The sequence below is a fragment of the Fringilla coelebs genome (assembly GCF_963513975.1).
Source record: "Fringilla coelebs genome assembly, chromosome: 3".
In the NCBI taxonomy this organism is placed as follows: domain Eukaryota; kingdom Metazoa; phylum Chordata; class Aves; order Passeriformes; family Fringillidae; genus Fringilla; species Fringilla coelebs.
In genome coordinates this window covers 72329250-72348426 of record NC_140030.1, presented here as the reverse complement: position 1 = coordinate 72348426, position 19177 = coordinate 72329250, and positions in this window count along the sequence as shown.

Sequence of the window (19177 nt, the reverse complement as noted above, 5' to 3'; positions counted from 1 at the left end):
TGAAAGCTGTCCCCCAAAATGGTACATTCTGAGGCTCAGGTTGGGCTTTAAAGAAGTTTGGTCTGATATCACCAAATCCCTGATAGATGTTGATTATTTTTGCTCAACCCCCCTGTCCCCAGCCCCAGAAAACAAACCCAATGAATCCAAAAATCTCCCACCAAACCCAAAAAACAAACTGAATGTCTTAACCAAAAAAAAAAAAATCCCCAAAGATACTGAAGGAAACAAATTTTATTAGATTACCAAAAACATGTCATGTCATATCCATGTTATATGCAAGAAAAAGGAGATTTAGACCTCATGCACTGTATAAACTTTAGGTTAAGGAGTAAATTAGTCCTGTTTTTTCTATTCTGTGTATCTTGCAAGGTGACTTTGTTTTATGAAGTTTATATTTGATAAATGTGTCATTGTGTTAATACCACATTCCTTTGCTTCCAATCACTCCTGATAAGTTCATATGCACCTATCAATAAAAGAATACATCAAAATTGTAAAGGTTTCCATAAAAGCTATTAGTTTAATATTGAAGAAGAAGGTGGAGATTGGGAGAATGTTAAAGCAAAGACAGGAGAACATGAGAGATGAATAGGAATTGGTGTTTTAGAAATTTTGCCTTGAAGAAGAAATTAGAACAAATTCAGAAATAATAAAGACTGCACTAGGCTAGAAAATATATAGCTGATACCTCAGTAATTCGAGAATGATGGGCCTGAATGTTCATAAAGCCATTCTTTCTGAGTAATAAACAATAAGTAACTAGACTTGGCCTTGTCAGTGTCTATCTTAAGTACAAAGGTGAAAAAAAACCCCAAAGCCAAATGTTTAATTCACACAATTTCTGTTGATTACATCTGCTGGAAAATTTTGGCTTATGTAAAAAGAGATCTATTATGTCAAATTGGATCTGCACATCTTAAATTACTTTCACCACAGTTACTGTGCCTAAAACTGGTTGTGGTTGTAAAATTGCTGCTCAGGAGGTCATGTTAAGGTTTCCCTAAAAGTCCTGGTCTCATTTTTTGCTAGTTCTTACTGACCTGTGTGCCGTAATAGGAATAAAAGAGGACCCACAAGATCTCACGGGAGCCAGACTCAGGGTGGGGTATTCTGTGAAGTCTCTGCCAAAATAAAATAATATGACTCAGGGCTTTGCAGATTTGGATGCAGCTTTTGATGACCTAGCACTGCAAGGGGCCAGATCCTTTTGTTTTCTTTTGCCTTTCCTTTCCTTTTGTTGTGTAAGGGAGCAAAGTTCAGTTTGTGACTGAAGCTGGGCTGTGTTTTTGACTCAGCGTCACCGTAGGCTGCAGTCTGGGACTGGAGCACAGCTGCAGATGGGACTGGCTTTTCCTTGAGGGAGTGGCAGGGATGCCTCGCTCCGGTCTGAAGGTGGCACTACAAGGCTGTGCGGAAGGCGCTGCAGCAGCCGGACGCTGCTGCTGTCTCTGTTAGTTGCGGCTGTGCCGCTCGCAGTCCAGCCTGGCATCTCAGGTGAAATGGGAATGATGTATTCTGCCGCTCTTCCCTGTTCCTTGCATGCTGAATACGGGAAGCAACCCAGCATATGGGGAAGCTGCTCGATCTGAGGCAGCAATGAATGTGACTCCAGCAGCCCAAATGCAATCTGAAGTCGAGTGATTGATACTCTGAAGAGCCTCTGAGATTGCCATGATCTCCTTGCATGCAGTGCCCTTGGCCAGCTGCCTTCATCTGAAAACAACTGGGGTCATCTGAACATTGTCATCTTCAGCTCCCACTGGAACTTCCCTCGATCTGTGAACACTTTTGTCAGTGTGAGCATGTGCAGCTCACACATAACAACTACTAGCACTGAAATCAGCACTAGGCAGACATTGTGTCACTCTCAAGTACAAAGTGACATCTATGTATTTCAAATGACAAGAAATGTAGCAGTCTTTCTCATTAGATTACAACCTTGCTTTTAGAAGGACCTCAACCCACTTCATATGGTGTGTAGGCAGTCTGAAGTCCTGATCCTCAGGGATCCAAGGAGAATCTGAGGATCCTTGAGGGACTGAGCACCTAGGGGGTGTAAACTGGTTCAGTCCCACTTGCCACAGCAGTGCTGAGGGGACAGGGGTCTGCACCTCACCAGGGAGAGGGTGACCTCCCATTGTACCAAGGCTGTCATCTGCTCAAGGACATCCCTAGGCACAGCAAGGGGTACCAGTCTGATACCAGGGAATCACCCTGCTGAGGTTACCAGGGCAGTCTATAAAGACTTATATGCACTCTGTGTCACACCACTAGAAATATCACAGCCAGAGAAATATGATATATAATTGTAGTTATGTATGGAAATTTATGGGTTGGATGCTCCTAAAATCATGGTCTCATCCCACCACTGGCAGCCCAGAGTGATGAGAGCCGGTGAAGGAGACTGCAAAGGTACACTGGTGCTGTAATTGAACTCCTTTATCTTGCCCCATGGAGAACTTTTCCAAGAATAAATATGAAGACCACAAACTATGTTACTGAAAGCTGGTGACAGCTATAGAATGACATGATGTGTGCTAAACATCTGCTTTATTCTTTCACCATGCTCTCCACCAGTAGGCGTAGGTAGTAGGAGGCACACTGTGCAGCCTGATATTGTGAAAAATTACCACAAGATGGGGTAAGCTCATTTTAGGATAGCTTCATGCTATAGCTCAGAGATACAAGTTTGCCCTGATGTTGGAATGAATACTAGGTATCTTTTCGTGCAGAACCCAGCTTTAGGTGTTGTGTTCAGGGAGGCACTTTTGCTAACATAAAGCTGTATAGATATGGTATATTTAGAAAAGAAATGCACTGAATAGAAAAAAAAAATAAAGCAAATCAGACTGTAGGCCACAGCTTTTAAAAATAGTTAGTGATTTAATTTCTTAGGAATCACATAAATGGGGTGAAGGGGCCCAAATACTTATTTCAGCATGTCAAGGGATGCACAGGAAAATGAAGACAACAGAAATTTGGGACATGTTATTAGCATACATACGTTGTTGCCAGTGTCTAGGATACAGGCAGATGAATTTGACACCCTTGTTTTATGAAGTTAGCCTCATGGTGTCACCAATTAACTTCTCTGTTCATGAAATGATGATAATGGGATGTTAATGGCTGCATTTGTTCACTTTTAGCAATAGGAAATGGCCGAGGGGTTTGATATTTTTAATACCATACACTTGAACTAGAATATTTGTTAAAAGATTTCTCAGGAACACATGAGGTCATGTTCATGTTCTCCCTTTCATGCTCAAATCAGCTCTCCCTGTTCAGAAGAACTCATATATAGGGAAAAGGTCTCTCATTTGCGTTCCTTTTCTCAACTGAATAGCCTCGAAGACACAATATAGCAGTTTGGATTCAATTCTGACTCTTTGGTTTCATGGGATGCAGCACCAGGAAGCAGTCAAGGCTTTCTGGGCACTCTCTGTGTCAGTGCAGAATGGGAGGCACCTCTGGAGAGGTCTTCAGCCCATGGATCAGCACTGTCTGTCTGAGGACAGAGTGGATCACTTTCTCTCCACTGACTCTTTTTTAAGTGGGAGCCCAATGCAAGCTTTGAAAAACTAACACAGACACCCAAAAGTAGGAACTATCAAACCCTACCCCAGGGGGTTTGATTTCCTCTTCCTTTCTCCAGGCCTTGCTTGTGCTAATGGAGAAAGCCCAGTGATGGGGCACCAGACTGGTGGAGAAAACCCATGGAATTCCCTGAGCCTGTGCCCTTTGTCTGTCCCCTGCCTTTCTGCCTCCCCAGTGGCCCATTGCTGCCAGTATGCTCTCAGCACCTTCTGCTTGGACCTGGTTTTGGAAGCAGTCAGGAAGTGTGTATATTTGGCTGATGTTACATCATTTTGCAGCTTTTAGGCTTGCTGCTGGCAGTTCATTGTTCCATTGGAATTAAAATGGACAACCTTTGGTTCAGGTTTGGTGAGAAAAGCCAAATTTCAATATGCTTATCTTCCTCTCTTATCTGTTGATTCTATGATATATTCAGCCTGTAGAGGCATCCTTGCCTGTGAAAACTGTTTTCATTAAACCACCTAAACAGGCTGAAACTCTCGGAATATGTTTGTTTTGTTCCTTGCACAGATGTGGTTAGAGAGAGACCTGGTGGGACACATGCTGGCAGTGCTAAGTGGTGCTCAGTGGAGAGAGCTCTCTGCCCAGCAAAAGAGTTTTCTGGCCACAAGTTTCTGTGCTTTTCAGCCTCAGTGTTTTTAAAATAAGTTGCAACTGCATGTATTGCTTTCCTGATGCTGCTCTCCCTCTGGAAGGTAGTGATGTGCAGCCATGAAAGTAGCCATGCATCCTGGGAAAGGCCAGCTTCCATCAGGAGGCCAAAGCATGTCACACTGCACATCTGTCATGGATGTAAGGAGAGCTCAGCTGCTGGAAAAGGGCTAAGAGAAGGCAGTCATGTGTGAGGGGATGTTCCTATGGCTAAAATCTTGCTGTGGTTTTTCCTGAGCCTGGAGATGTGATCTGTGCCAAGATGATTTGAGAAGACTAGTCTGCAGTGCAGTGTTAAGGCTTTCATTGCTAAATATGTGATAAATTTCTCCAAAGCCACAGAATATTTCTGTTCTAAAAGCTGCAAGATCAGAATTTTCTAAGTTGCTATTATATACTTATAAAGCATTCCACAAAAGAAAATCTCTTAGTAACTGATACATTTTATTGGATCAGACTTTGGGTTATTTCTTTTTCAGGCACACATGAAATTCAGAATACCAGAAGTCTAAAGTGGATTTTTATACACAACAATTTTTGCATAAAATAAATGTATTCACCTTGCATTTGCTAGGACAGAGGTAATTGAGTTGCTCCATGTACATTAAGTGTGCAAACTCCCTTGTGCTGCAAAAAGGACCACCACACACATTCACAAGTGTCTTAAGGAAGAATTTGTGCCTAAATATAATGATATCTGTGTAGGAAGTGAGTCTCAATTCCCAAAATGAAATTCTGTCTCTGGTAATGCATGCCATTTTTCTTAACTGTGTTTCTGCTGGTTCACTTTCACTTGTAGATAACCTTGTAGCTAGTTTTGCCTTGTAGCTATTCTTTTCCATAGCATTTTTATGAAAAGAAACATTTGAAAATACTTGTGGCTTATGAAGAAGCTTCCTTGATTTCTTGGTTTTTTTTAAAAAGAAATTCTGCCATGTTGATTGAAATGAATGGGCATGGATTTCCACCAGCCTACGGTGCCAGTGGCTGAATATTGCTATTGATGGCTTATACAAAATGTGTTTTATGATCTTATCTAGCTTCCAGGTTGTCACTGTCACACAAAACCCACACAGATCCGTTATCACCAGTTAGAGCAGAGTTTGAAGACAAATGAGGCAGATATGTTCTTCAGCAGATGTTACAGAATTTGTAAGTCTGTCTTGAGACTTGATCCTAACTGTGTTTCTCTTTCAAAGTCAGCTCAATGTTTTTGTTCCCTGTAGTCTTTTAAGCGCGTTTTATCTACAGCAATGCCTATAAATGGGTACATCAGAGGCACCAGCTCCTCACAAATGACTCTTGCTGCTACAAGTGCCCCAGAAGGGCTGTACTAGTTTTTGCTAGGGTAGAGTTAATTCTTTTCACAGTGGCTGGTATGGGGCTGTGTTTTGTATTTGTGCTGAACACAGGGTTGATAATATCGAGGGGTTTTTGTTATTGCTGAGCAGGGCCAAATTTTCTACTTTTTGTACTGCAACGCTGCTGAGGGAGTTGGCGGGAGGGAGTTGGTGAGGGAGCCTGAGAGGCTGGCAGGAGACAGGTCCAGGGCAGGTGACCTCAAATAACCAAAGTGGTATTCCAGGCCATATGACATCCTGCTCAGTATATAAAGTGAGGGGAAGAAAGGAAGGTGGGGGACGTTTGGATTGATGGCATTTGCCTTCCCCGTAACTATTATGTGTGCTGGGGCCCTGCTCTCCTGGGGATAGCTGAACACCTGCCTGCCCATGAGAAACAGGGACTTAATTTGTTGTTTTGTTTTGCTTTTGTGCTTTTGTGCTTTTTGCTTTCCCTATTAAACTGCCTTTATCTCAACCCATGAGTTTTTCAGCTTTTCCCCTTCCTGTTCTCTCCCCAGTCTCACTGGTTGGGGAATGAATGAGTGGCTATGTGATGCTTGGTGTTTGGCTAGGACTAAACCACAACAAGAGCAAATGCCTTTCTCAGCCATGAGGGCAGGTATATTCTGCAGTCTCTCTTTCTGCTTAAAATCATGTGTTTAAGCCTGATTCTTTTGTATTAAGGTCCCTTTGGATCACTCTGGAAATCTAATTATCCTGGAAGCAGGTATTAGTGGAAGACTCAGAGTCCAGAATTGAGCTTGTAGCTTTTCTGCAGCTGTACACCATGTGGGATCAGTGATAGTGCTTTTGTTCAGTCAGGGGCAAAGAAATTCAGAGCAGATTCCCATTAAGGCATCCCAAAACAGATACCTGCCTACATCTACTTGGATACTTGCACATGTGCCCATCTGTCAGGACAGCAGTGAGCCCAGAGCAGTTGGATCCTCTTCGTAGGTGCTGCTGCTGTGCCAGACGTGGTGTTTGGTATCTGTAACCAGAGGTGACCAAGTGACTCCTCAAAGAGCTACCACACATCTGTCTGAACAATGCTTTCCATTCCTGACCACACTTTCCCCTGATACATGGATTGCCCTGCAGTAGGCAGTTTGAAAACTCTCACAGGCTTCTTCTTTCAAGGGACAGGTATCATTTGCCAGTAAAGCTCTTGGGCCTTTCCAAGGAAGGTGATGCCACTGTCAGTCCATAGCAATAGGAAAACAATGACTTTAAAACACAAAAGGAGAAAATCATGTGGAGTTCAAAGCACAAATGGAACTCTTTGATTGCTGTGTGGATGAATTATTGCCTGAGAATATAGATGTTCTTGTCTATAAGCAAAAGAACAGAAGAGGTTTTCTGTGCTGGAAAGTAAAGTGAAAAAGAAATGGAATGGAACAAAATTTTAGTCACACCTGAAAATACTAATTGCAATTGATTGTCTACAGGAACACCAGCATCCTTTAAAGCTATACAAATATGTATTTGCAGGCTTCTGTCTATTAGGCCATGAAGGCTCTGTGTGTTGGTTTCAACAGTGTCCAGATGGACAAAGTCAATTAAAACAATTCAATGTAACAGAAGCAAGGTAGGTCAGCTTTTTCTGGGAGACCAAAGAGGATAATTTTATGACATCACTTTGCTGATGGGGGATGCCCATGCTCTACATATCACTGACTTTGCATAATGTTTCGGCTCAGGATTAAATTTTACTGCTGCTGAGACTTACAATCCCTCTCTCAGTTCCAGAAATCAGATTTAGGTCTGCATAAGGTCCTTAAATATAAAGCTAATGTAAACAGTGTAGGACTTAATGGAAATCCTGTAAATGTACCAGTGGATTTATTTCCTGAAGCAGTAACAAGGTTAGTTGTGCAAAAGCTACAATTGATCCAGCTCTTTATTTTCTAATGTGTCTTTTACAGCAGTGTTTAAGCACCTTGTCATCAAGGACATTCACATTGATTAAGAAAGAAGACTGGTTTCAATCCCTCTTTTAAAGACCAATGCAAAGTTGTTTTGGATGATCTCCTAGGTGGTTTCTGTTCACACATATAAGAAGATAGTCTGCTTGATGGGATAAGGGTACATAGTACAAGCCTGAATTGTTTCTCAGGAGAAAACTCCACAGCTGGGATGCTTTATACTGTGTTCTTCTTTCATCTTCTGCTTCTTGTGCGCAATTGAGTACCTTTCCTCTGCAGAAGGGCTCAGAATATTTTCATTAGTAGTAGTTAAAACGTCACTCTATCTGATACTGTAAAAGGAGATTTTGGGAGATTTGCCTGTAGCCTGTCAATGTAGCCTATATTGAAAGGATTCTAACAAGATTTAAGTTCTTAGTCTGGACTTCCAGTTGTGATCTAATAGGATAACTCAAAGGATGCTTGTGGTTCATAGTGGTAGGAAAAGGTCCTGCATCTGAATAAACAATTTGTAGATACTTTAAAAATTCCAGACACAAATCAGGCAGAAGTCCAGAGCCAGGATACTGAAGTGTTCTCTGTTGGAGACATTAGCAAAAATTGCACTGGATCGTCCTCAGATTAAAAACCCAACCAATTAACACCTCTTGCCTTTGCCAGCTTCATTTCTGATTCATCACTGGAAAATTATTAGAGAAACCTCGAGGATTCATTAAAATGTAAACATAGAGTTCTTTATATTCTTCACTGCTATCAGCAAAGTGGTTGTTTGTCTGGGCTATTCCAACACAGCCAGGGAGTGCTGAGCAGTTCAGAAGTGTTATCATTTAGGAGGCTGTACTGCTTGTAAATATGCTGTTTAGGCCCTGCTTTCTAGATTTTACATTGCCCCTTTCAAATTAACATCAGTCAAGGTGACTAATGTCCTGTCGCTCTACAAATGGTTTGCACAAAATATAAATCATGACCATATTTTCATATTATCTTGTCTTTGTGACTAACCAAAAGGAATTCTAGTAAACTTACAAGACCAGCACATATTTATTTTCCCTCTTAGCCAGGAAATGGTTTATTTTGACTTTTCTGAGTAACATACCTGCACACCTTGCATTAAAATTAATTGAGATTAGATGAATGTCTCAACTCTAAATATTACCAACTTGTATTTCTGAAAAATTAGAATATTCCTTCAGGATTGGAAGAATTCTGGCTGGGCTAGTACTAACATTACACATTGATAGGCAGCCTTTCTTTGGAATTAAATTTTTTAGTACATCTTCAGTGTTTGATCCTGTTGGTAACAACTTCGGTCCTGTAATAGTAATCAGATTTTCTAGTGGCATGTCACTATTAATTTCTGTTATTAAAGTATTTCTATTCAACCTATTGTCACATTCTAGTTTAAATCATAACTTCTGCAGCCACAATATCCTTAGGGGTTGCTAAAAATTTTTGTGAAAACTTAAAGTACTTGCTGAATCTTTCTGTTGGGCTTTGTTGTATTTTAAATAAGTATGCCAATGGTACCTTTACTTGGGTCTTTTTCTTTGCCAGCTTCTTTGGGGGGGTATATCACACACCATTGACCAGAACTTTTCTGATTAAATTTTCTTATTATTTATTTGCACATCTTGTCTTTCAGTTGCCCCTCTAAACCCAGTACATTTATATAAAATTCAAGCTGGAAAGCAATGCTTGTATCTTCCTGCTATTCACTTTAAGGAGAGGCATTGAATTAGTCCTTGTTCTTAAATATGCTGGTTTCAAAATAACTGTAAATGGATGATTATGCAAAAATATTAGCATCTCATGAACAGGTAGAAACTCCAGAATGTGACAGACAGGGTCCTCTAGTCCCAACAGGAAGAATTGTGTTTGTATAAAGTAGAGGGGTTGCCAAAATGCAAGTAATTCTCAAATTATGAGCTGCCACCACATGGCAGATAATAAAACTGTGTAATTATATTTTAAATTATTTAAATAAGTAATAAAATTAGAAAGTGATCTTTCATTCTGAAGTTGTAAAACTTTGTTATATTATCTTAGCTAATTTTGTCTAAGTGATTTATTTCCCTGTCCATTTATATTTGGCTGAATAATTATTCTAATCCCCTTTCATTATTCAGATGGTGTATTATAAACTGAATCCATTACAAGTTTGTCTTTTGTGGCTGATGTATTTTGTACATAAAGCTTTGCTGAATAATTTTCAGGAAAGGTTCTTCTTAAACAGAAATTTATACAACAGGTTCTCCTATCTAAAATATTTTAAAATAAGTGGATTGTATAACTCAAAAACCAATCTAAACTGAGAGTTTTGTTCAAAGAGCACCTACTGGATGTCTTGGTGGTTTTGCCTCAAACATTTTGTAGGGTTAAAAGAAAACCTGCCCCTCAGGTTTTCCAATAATGAGGATCTTTTTCCTGTTTCAGGCTCTTTCAAGTATTTCACAATGTGTAGGCTCTTAATGCATGTTCTTTGTATTTGGCAAATTGTAGGAAGCCCCTCCCTTGCCCCAGCTCATGCTGAACATGTACATTCCAAAGTCTAGATTCTTTTTTTTCCCCCTTGGTGACTTTGATCTTCACAGCAACCATTGAACAAGGCAGTTGGACTAGATGATATTCAAAAGTCCCTTCCAACCCAAGCTATTCTAGAATTCAGTGAAATTAAATAAACTTTGGCTACCCACTGATTGCTTCAAGTAATCATCACAGAAATCCTTTGGGCTTCAACTTGCAACTCCTTACAACATTCTAAACCCACATCATTAAAAGAATATTATTTCTTTATTTCATTCCTAACAAATAGTATCAAATTATAGTCTAATTTCAGTGCTGAAGAATAAGTTTGCAGCAGTAATTCACTCTTCAAAATTTCCACACCTCCAGGCCAAGTGGCTATAAATCACAGTGTGTAGGGGCTAGGCTAGCTGAGGCAGCTTCTGAAAGGGGCATTCTCCAACTGAAACTATTTCAATTCATTAATGCTGGAAACTGCATCCATAGCGCTTGCTTTTAATAGCCTTAATTGGACACATGTACGTATTAACAGCTCAGTGAAATTCAATCATTTGTGGACATTTCATACTTCAAACTACATAAACTGGTAACGTTACAAATCCTTAGCTTTCCAAGCACTCTCCCACAAAAATGTGTCAAAATAAATATTGCTTGGGCTTCTTGGGTTTAGCAGGTGTGCTCAAGTCAGATTATAGCAACTGCAATTAATTATCCCACTCTCTCTGGACCAATACCCTGTGCTTGCAGTCATTGGTTTCCTCACTGCTTTTTGAATAGTATGAATAATTTGATCCATCCTTCTGAAAAATAAGGTTCATAGGAAACAAATAATTTACACTGGTCTTCCAGTAGTTTCAGACAACTGGTCCCTATAGTTGGAATCAGGAATCATTATTGCCATCGTTATTACCCCTAAAGAAAAGTTCCTCAAATACCCCTAAAAATGCTCCCAAACTTTTGTTTTAACAATGCCTCACCTCTGGCCAGAAGCTGCTTTCAAAGGACAGGCTTGCCTTGTCTATGTACAAACCATACAGAACTCCCTGTGTGGATGCATATAATTATATATCTTTTCTAACAACACTTCATTTTCAAGTAGAAAAATTGTAAGTATATTATCTACTTAGTAATCCCTCGTTAGCATCCCAATGATCTGCAAAGTGTCTAATGAGATCACATTTATTAAGGACAAAAATGCTGCTACCTCAATCTCTTGTTAAATATAAGTGTTCTAAACAGAATCTCCTTCACAAATCTGCTGGGTCTTGCTTTCTGAAAGGCTTATGGGAACTTAGGAAATGTAAAGACATTTTTTGATTGTACCTAATGAATAACTTCTTCATGTGCAAATGGAGAAAAACGTTGAACTACAATCTACTTCTTATTTCATGCAATTTTACTAATTAAGAGAAAGTTGTGAAAATCCTAGTAGTAATTTTTTCTAGCCTTTGTGAAAGCATATACAGGCTATGTATCTGTGAAATCCACAAAGTCCTTGTATTTAGTCAATGTCAGTAATTCCTCAGAAGTGAGGCTCTGGGAAAGCACATGAAACCTCCTCTAGGGTCCCCCACACCTTGGCTGGCCAGCTGATCAATGGTGACCAGAATTCAGACTCGGAAAAAGAAAAGAAGTGGCAGCTACCACAGTGCAGGACATAAAAATACAAATTCCACAAATAACTCAGCAATTGTCTTGAATCAGCTGTAGTGGGATGTGTTACTTGGTAAAAGAAAAGGCTGTGATTTTCTAGCAGGTTATTTTCTACTCTGCTGTATGAGAGATGAGATCTTGAGAGCCCAGGAGCACAGCCTTCCTCTTTGGGGACTGAGTGATGGCTTGCTCTCACATGAGCCTGCAAGAGGTACTGCAGGGGGCCGGCTTTGGGATACTGGGCACTCTGGGGCACTGTGAGGGATCTGAATAATCCAAGCAGATACTTGGGGCAAAGGATGGGTCATTTACAGCAAAGCCCTGTGGAAGAGGAAGAAGCCCTGTGGCTTTTGACAGAAAACTGTTCCAAAGTTTGGGTGTGGGTCAGATAGGCAGAAAGGGCAAGCCTCTCACTTTACAAGGTTGTTTTCTGGTGGAAGTCGTATTTTATTGATTGTGGCACATGCTGAGCATCCCACCAGCTGGAAGAACACAGCACCTTAGTGCATCCACCACAGATATCACCTGACACCTGCAGATCCTGCTGGCTCAAGGCCACCAGCACACCTCTGGAATGTGGGTGTTTCTGCAGCAGGACCTTTTGCAGAAAAAAGTAGCAAGTGTTTTCTCATCTTCTTTCTTCGGGGAGAAGACTGTTCCCCGTTAGAAGGTGTTATTGTAACAGCTCTGGTGTGTCTTGCAGATTTTGGTTCTTAGAACAACTGCATCTGTTCAGCTGGCCACATATAACTGTGCTACCATTTTTCACCCGAGCTGAAGTTATTGGTCCGTGATAACTTCTTGCTGTGAGTACATAATCATTTTAATGAAGTCTATTTTTGCTTCTATTCACTCCTATCTGACATTTCTGTTGTTGTGTGTACTCTTATTTCTCATGCAAAGAAACAGAAAACATTATAGTATCTTGCAAGGAAAAAAAAGTTGCCTGAGTGAAGTCAACAACAAATGTAAATGACAGGTATGTGCTGGGGGAGGACGTGGACATGTTAGGAATCTGTAAATTATCAATTTTCTCTATTTTGACCCAGGATCTCCTGTGAGGTTTCAGGAGCACAAATGGTTGAGGATTTCAGCCACAGTTTTCAGCTTTCTGTCATTCACTGTAATAAGAGTCCTGATTCTTTCCCACACTGATTTAATTCACTGCACCAGCCTTGTGCCTGAATTATACACCTGAGCATCTGGCTCTCCAAGGCGTGGAGCTCCTAAACATGAGTGGAGGATGTTTGGAAAAGATTACTGTTCCAAATGTCTTTGCACCCTATGAAGATAGACTGTCCTTGTATTATCCCACCTTCTAGTGATGTAATACAAGGAATGGAGCCAGCTGCAGGTGGAAATTCGCTGTGTAAAGTCAGAGAGGCAAGAAGAAGCTACTTTTTTTTTTTTTTTTTTTTTTTTTTTTTTTTTTTTTTTTTTTTGAGGGCCTGGGAAGTCATAGGTGCTGAACAGAGAAGAGGCAAAGCCAGAATATGGGGTCACCAACCCATGTCCTGGAGCAGGGCTTGTGCTGGAGTCCTGAGCCTTCCTGAGGACTCTCATCTTGAGCAGGGGGAGCATGAGTGCCTGGGAGTGACTCTTCCTCAGAGGTAGAGAGTGATACCAAAAGCCAGAATGGGTATTTGTTCCATGTGGTGTGATGCTTTGCATGGCAGAGCTCCAGCTGCAAGTCAGGCCTCAGGGCACAGTGGCACTTTTCAGATAAACACTAAGAATAATTTTTTTCCATGTCCTGTTCAATGTAGAGATTTCCATGGAAAACTTCCTTGTGAAGTGAGGAAGAAACAGAACAATGCACTGTGGTAGCCCAGGAGGACTCTCTCAAAGGGGTGTGAGGGACACACTGGCATTTGTGTCCAGCCACATTTGTCCTGGGCAATGCAGAGCCAGTGGACCACATCCACACACACGTTCACTAGAGTGCACCCTGCATTTGGATTTGTGTCCAAGGAAACAGGGTTTGACCTCTAACTGCTCCATAGGGATTTCTTCATATTCTCCCATGCCTCTTACTCATGCCTTTTGTATTCAGTATGGCCACACACTGAAAAAAAAAAGCTCTTTCAGTCACATAAATCTCCTCCCTTACAGTCCTCTTCCTCCTCCTGGAGTATGCTGGGCCATGCTGGTTCACCTGTATTTGGGTGAACTCTGTGGAAAGGTTTTCTGTGTTTGCTTTCTGACATTCTCTGAATATAAATCCATGGATTTGTAAAATGTACTTTTTGAATATGCACACACGCTCCTGACACCATTGTTTTGGCCAGCAGCCCTTTTCCCATGACAGTATTAGTGAGCTCTCCCTCTGTGCAGCTCCACTTGAACTTTGTTCACTACCCTATGTGTCAAAAGCAGGAATGTTCACTTCTGGGATGACAGGAATGAGCTAAGACACAAGCCAGGGTAAGTACGTTGATCAGCATGAGGACACACTCTTGTGTAATTTAGGGAGAGGACAAATACTTCATTGACCTTTACTCTGATATCTGCTTATTTATCTGGATTAGATAAACAGCCAATGGCTATACCTCAGCCTTGGCAAACAGCAAGTTCTGTCAGCACTGCAGATACCCTTTGTTCCTTTATTTTATGGGAAGGAAGAAAGGAAGGAAGGTAGGAAGGAAGGAAGATTACCTTTTTATTATTGCTTTCAGGGATGCCTCACCACAAAGCCTGCTTTCCTCTGCCTTGGATGTTTGGAGCTCTTATACTCAGATTTTACCCTATGGCAACATTCTATCCTGGACAAGTTCTTGAGCATGATGCACATTTAATGAGACTGACAGCAGTCAGCTCTAGGCTTAAGGACAGAAATAGGAGATCCTTATCTTAACTCCTATGAACCAGATAGGGGAAAAGCATTTTCACCCGGGTCATAGATGGAGCTTCCAACAAGTTCCAGCTTGGTTTCTGTAACTTAGTCCTAGCATAAAAAGAGAAAGACATTCTTCAGCTACAGTTTTGGGACTTTTACCTCTGTAATTACCTCAAATGCTGCTATGCCTAGGCCTTTATTCTATTAGTTGCAGAGAGTACAAAGCAAACCTGTCCTATGCAACCAGTTTCTCCTATCCCCAGTACCTGCCTGGCATGAGAAGGGTGTCTTCTTTTGAATTTCTTGGCTCAGTTAATGTAGTTTATTTCACATTTGGAAGACCTGGATGCTAAAACTTAGCATGGGAGTAATTTAATTTCAAGCTTGAACACAAAATGTGGTATCTGGTTCAAATTTGCAGTTTGCTTTAACTTGTGCTCAGCACCACTGACCAGACTACTGAAAGGACTCTTTCTCTCAGTACTCCCCTTACTTCTGCTTAGGATGAATGTGAGACAGAATCCTAAATGCAAATGTCTCACAAATGTTGAGGTAAGTTGGACCTGGCCCAAAAGTTTTCAGAGTCTTTTTCTCAAAGAATAAAAAACTTCCCTTCAACCTACATTTTGGAGAACTTTGCACCCAATGTAGCTTGATTGACCTATTATCCTGCCCTGGTAGGGTTTAATTTCTCTTCTGAGCTCTGTACAGTCTTTTTTCCAATCAGTACTTCATATGGGTTTTGTGTCCAAGCCAAAGACCACAAACACCTTACAGGGATGTCTTCGTGGACTTCAGGGACAGCTCACATTAAGCTATGACATGTGTTTCCATGTGCCTTCAATCAGGGGTTTTGGCAAAGTTGTGAAGAAATTTGGTTCTCTCTTACTAAAACCAAGAAATCTTGGATTGGATTTGAGTCACACTTTGCTTCCTTCTTCCTGTGCTGAAATGTTTGATAACTTAAGGATGTCCTCCCAAGCAGCAGTAACATTTCATTCAGAAACCTTTGGTAACCTGTGGATTGATATACAGACACTGGCAAAATAAAAACCCACACTTTTCCTGGACTCACTCCAATAGCTTTGATCTAGCAACTTAAGAAATTTGCAAATGTTTTGTAGTAGGAAATAGATATTTTACAGAATGTTTAGGAAATGTTGCCCAAACTGAACTGTTACACACTAAGGTGGAGAGGATATATGCAATAGTAGATACACAACAAAGGTGAGCAGCATTGCAATTGAAGAAGTAAATACACAGCCCCTCTGCTTGGTATGCAGTGGCAAGGGCTGGTGGCCACCAAGTGACTGCTGGGTATAGATTTTCAATACCAGTGCAGGCTGCACAGGTTTATTTTCACAGTCGAGTCTGTAATCCCTTGGTTCCTTGAAGCTCTGCATGCAATTCTGAACATTTTTCATCACAGAGTGTGCCTGTGTGTGTTTGTTGTGTCCTTGTGTGTGCATGGTGCATGTGCATGTGTATGCACAGCCTACTGAGCACCAGGGCTCACCTTGAAGCAGGGATTATCACTCTTCTCCTGTCTTTGAAAATAGGGTGGCACCACAATGAGTTAATAGAGAAGTTATGGTCTGATGTGAGCTTTTTCCATCTCAAAACTGCTACACAGACTACTTGAACTCATCTGTATGTATTGTCTTTCCCCCTCTGCCGTGGCTTCTATTTTCTCTTCTTTGTGACAATCCAAATGAACATTTCATCCCTCTCCTCCCACTTCAGCTTGCACAGTAACAGCTCTCTGGGCCTAATTGCTGCCTTTACTTCCTTCCTATCCTTGTCTTCTCCCTCTCCTCCCAGCTCAGTTTCTGGTTTAATTAATACACCTACTACCAGATGTTTCCACTGTGCAAAAGGAACTTCTACACACCTGCACAGGAAGCCTGTCTCCTTGCAGCAGGGAAACCTGTTTGTCCAGGCAAGGTATTAACTATACTTAAACATATGTGCAGACAGGATTTCAAACATGAGTATCTGCAAGCCACCATTCTGGAAGTTAGGTTTTTGTTCTTCTTCAGCTTTTTCTGACAATCTACTGTCAAAAAGACAGCAGAGAATCACCTTCAACCACACTCCATCAGTCCACATCTCCATCAGTCTGAGAGTGAGGGAGTTCCACCCATGGGGACCTTCTGAAAAGTGTGTGGTGACTGGAAAATGCAGCCTTCCAGGAGATGAGGCTGTCCAACACCTGATCTGAGAATTGTATAATCATCTCCCTAATTTAATGCAGATTTTAAACACCTCTATTCAGCATTTAGATGCTGCTTTCTCCTTAATGCCCACCTTCAGGCTGTTGACAAAACTTCCAAGGCTGTTTATGTACACTTTTATTCTGGATTTGTTGCCTAGCTGGGGATGTTAGGTCTGGGACAGAGCCCGAGGTTGTTTTTTTAAATTACATCCTAATCTGCCAACTTTTCTGTCTGCTGTGCAGCTCCCCAGAGTTGTCTCATGGCTCCTGCAGGTTTTATTCACCTACACTCAGCCCGTTTCTCTTTGGATGGATTTCTCTGTTCCTGTATCCCACGTTCTGGTAATGCACAACCAGCTGGCACTCGGGTATTCCAGGGCAGGGAATGAGCCAGCCAGCCAAAGGAGTTGCCCCCACTGTCTACTCACAGGAGCCACAGGAGCACTTCAAGGCTCACCGTGCTCCTTGTACATGACATTTTCAGGATTGCAGGTGCCAGGCTGTCTCAGGGAGCCTGAAGAGTGGATCAAGCAGGTGACTACACAAGGTGAAGAGAGAATTATACCTCCTAAAGTGGGCATAAGCTGAGGTTGCCCCTAGTGTTAAGAACAAAAAGTGAATTTTCAATTAAAAAATAACAGCAATACTGTGGACAGCAGTGTCCCTGGGAGCGAGGCTGCTGTGCTGTATGCTGCCAGGCGAACAGCAGGGGGACAGCCCTGGGAAGCTGGCCTAGGCTGTAGCTTCTTGCTAAACTGACATGAGGTGGCAGTATTTCAAAATTCAACTGCAGCACCAGCGCTGCTCAAGCTCTCCACTTGTATCCTCCTACCCGGTAGAGATCATCAGTAACAATCTTCTGTAAAGGGTCATCTGCCTTCTGGTTTTCCTTAGGGTTTATTTAATAAGCCTCTTTGTGGGAATAGTCTCTAAAAATATTTGATTTTGGAGTCTTCCTTTAATGTAAATATATTTGCTATAATTTCAGGTGTAAGTTTATGTCAGTCTAGTAATGTAAGCTATTTTAATATGAGAAGGCCTATGCTGTTTTTTCTCATGTCAAATTTAGAGGGACTTAAGCTAAGATAAATAAAGCCACTCCTGCAGCACTACGATTGCTCCCTTGGAAGGCTCCAGTACAATAAAACATTGATATAATTGGCAGCTTGTCTTATGATGACAATTTTCTCATATCTGCACACCAGCACATTCTCAGAGAGATGCTGTAACACATTTGTCTTGAGCATCACCCTCAGTGCTCTGTGAGATGGCAGTGCACGGGGCACCACAGCGGGGGATACATCAGACAGCTCGGGTTCAAAGGGCCAATAGCTCTTGGTGGCCCCTTGGGGGCAGGCTGGCTTGTAGGGTGATTTTCAGGATGACTCGTAGGATAATTTATGGGGCAGTTCTTGTCATTGCAAGGCAGCATCCCTGTCAGTGTCTCCCTTTGTGACTGTACAGGAGGGACACCAGGGGCTGGCAGACCACGTCAGCACAGCGTGACAGCAGCGCCCTGCAGCAGGGGACAGGCTGTGTCCCGGGATGCTGAATGTACCAGCCGTTCCCAGGCCCAGGGAGGTGTGAGGCTGGAGTCCACAGCACAGACTTCCACTGCTGGAACTCAAGCCTGTGTGTGCTCAGGGCTCAAAATTTGTCACCACGTGTTTCAGGGTCCTGCTAGAGTCCTACATGTGGCGCAGCTTGCAATGAGCAGGAGCCTTAGGTGCTGAAGGACTGGCCCCCACCTTGTGATCCTTAAAGACCCCAGTATCAGGGACATTTTCCTGAGTAACTTATTTTAGAGTAGAAATCTCCTGGTGAGAATGATACATATGCTGACTCTACAGAAGTTCTTTGCTGGGTAACTTAAGTAAAGGAGGGGCAAAAAGTCAGGGTACTGTAAGATCTCTTCTAAAATGGTCTAGGGTTGCAAATTTGAATCAAGTCTTTCTGGCTAAGGAGGCTGTTTGACTTGTAAATCAGTTTCTGTTTACAGCTGCTGGTGACAGATCCCACGCTATTAAAGATGATGTCATTTCATAGTGAAGTGTCTGTTTTTCCCATGGTAAAGATGGATCTGTCACCCCAGATCAGACTTTTGGCTCATCACATCTTGTTTTCTGCCTCCAGGGATGGACAGTGGATAGTGCTGTAAAAAACAGCAGTTCACTGGCTCCTTTAAAATTCATGTGTCCTGTGAAACAAGGATATTTGTCTCACCACCTGCACATGCTCAATTAATGCCCTAACACATTAAGCTTCACTGCATTTCTGGTGTCTTGCATCAAGTCAGATCTTGCTGACAGTACAAAACATACTGAATTTTTATTAATTTCCATGGAGCTGCACCACCAAAGATTTAAGTGCCTGGTTCCCTACTGGTCTCCAGTGCATATGCAGGGCTCCCCAGGAAACAGCAGCTAGGAGATTT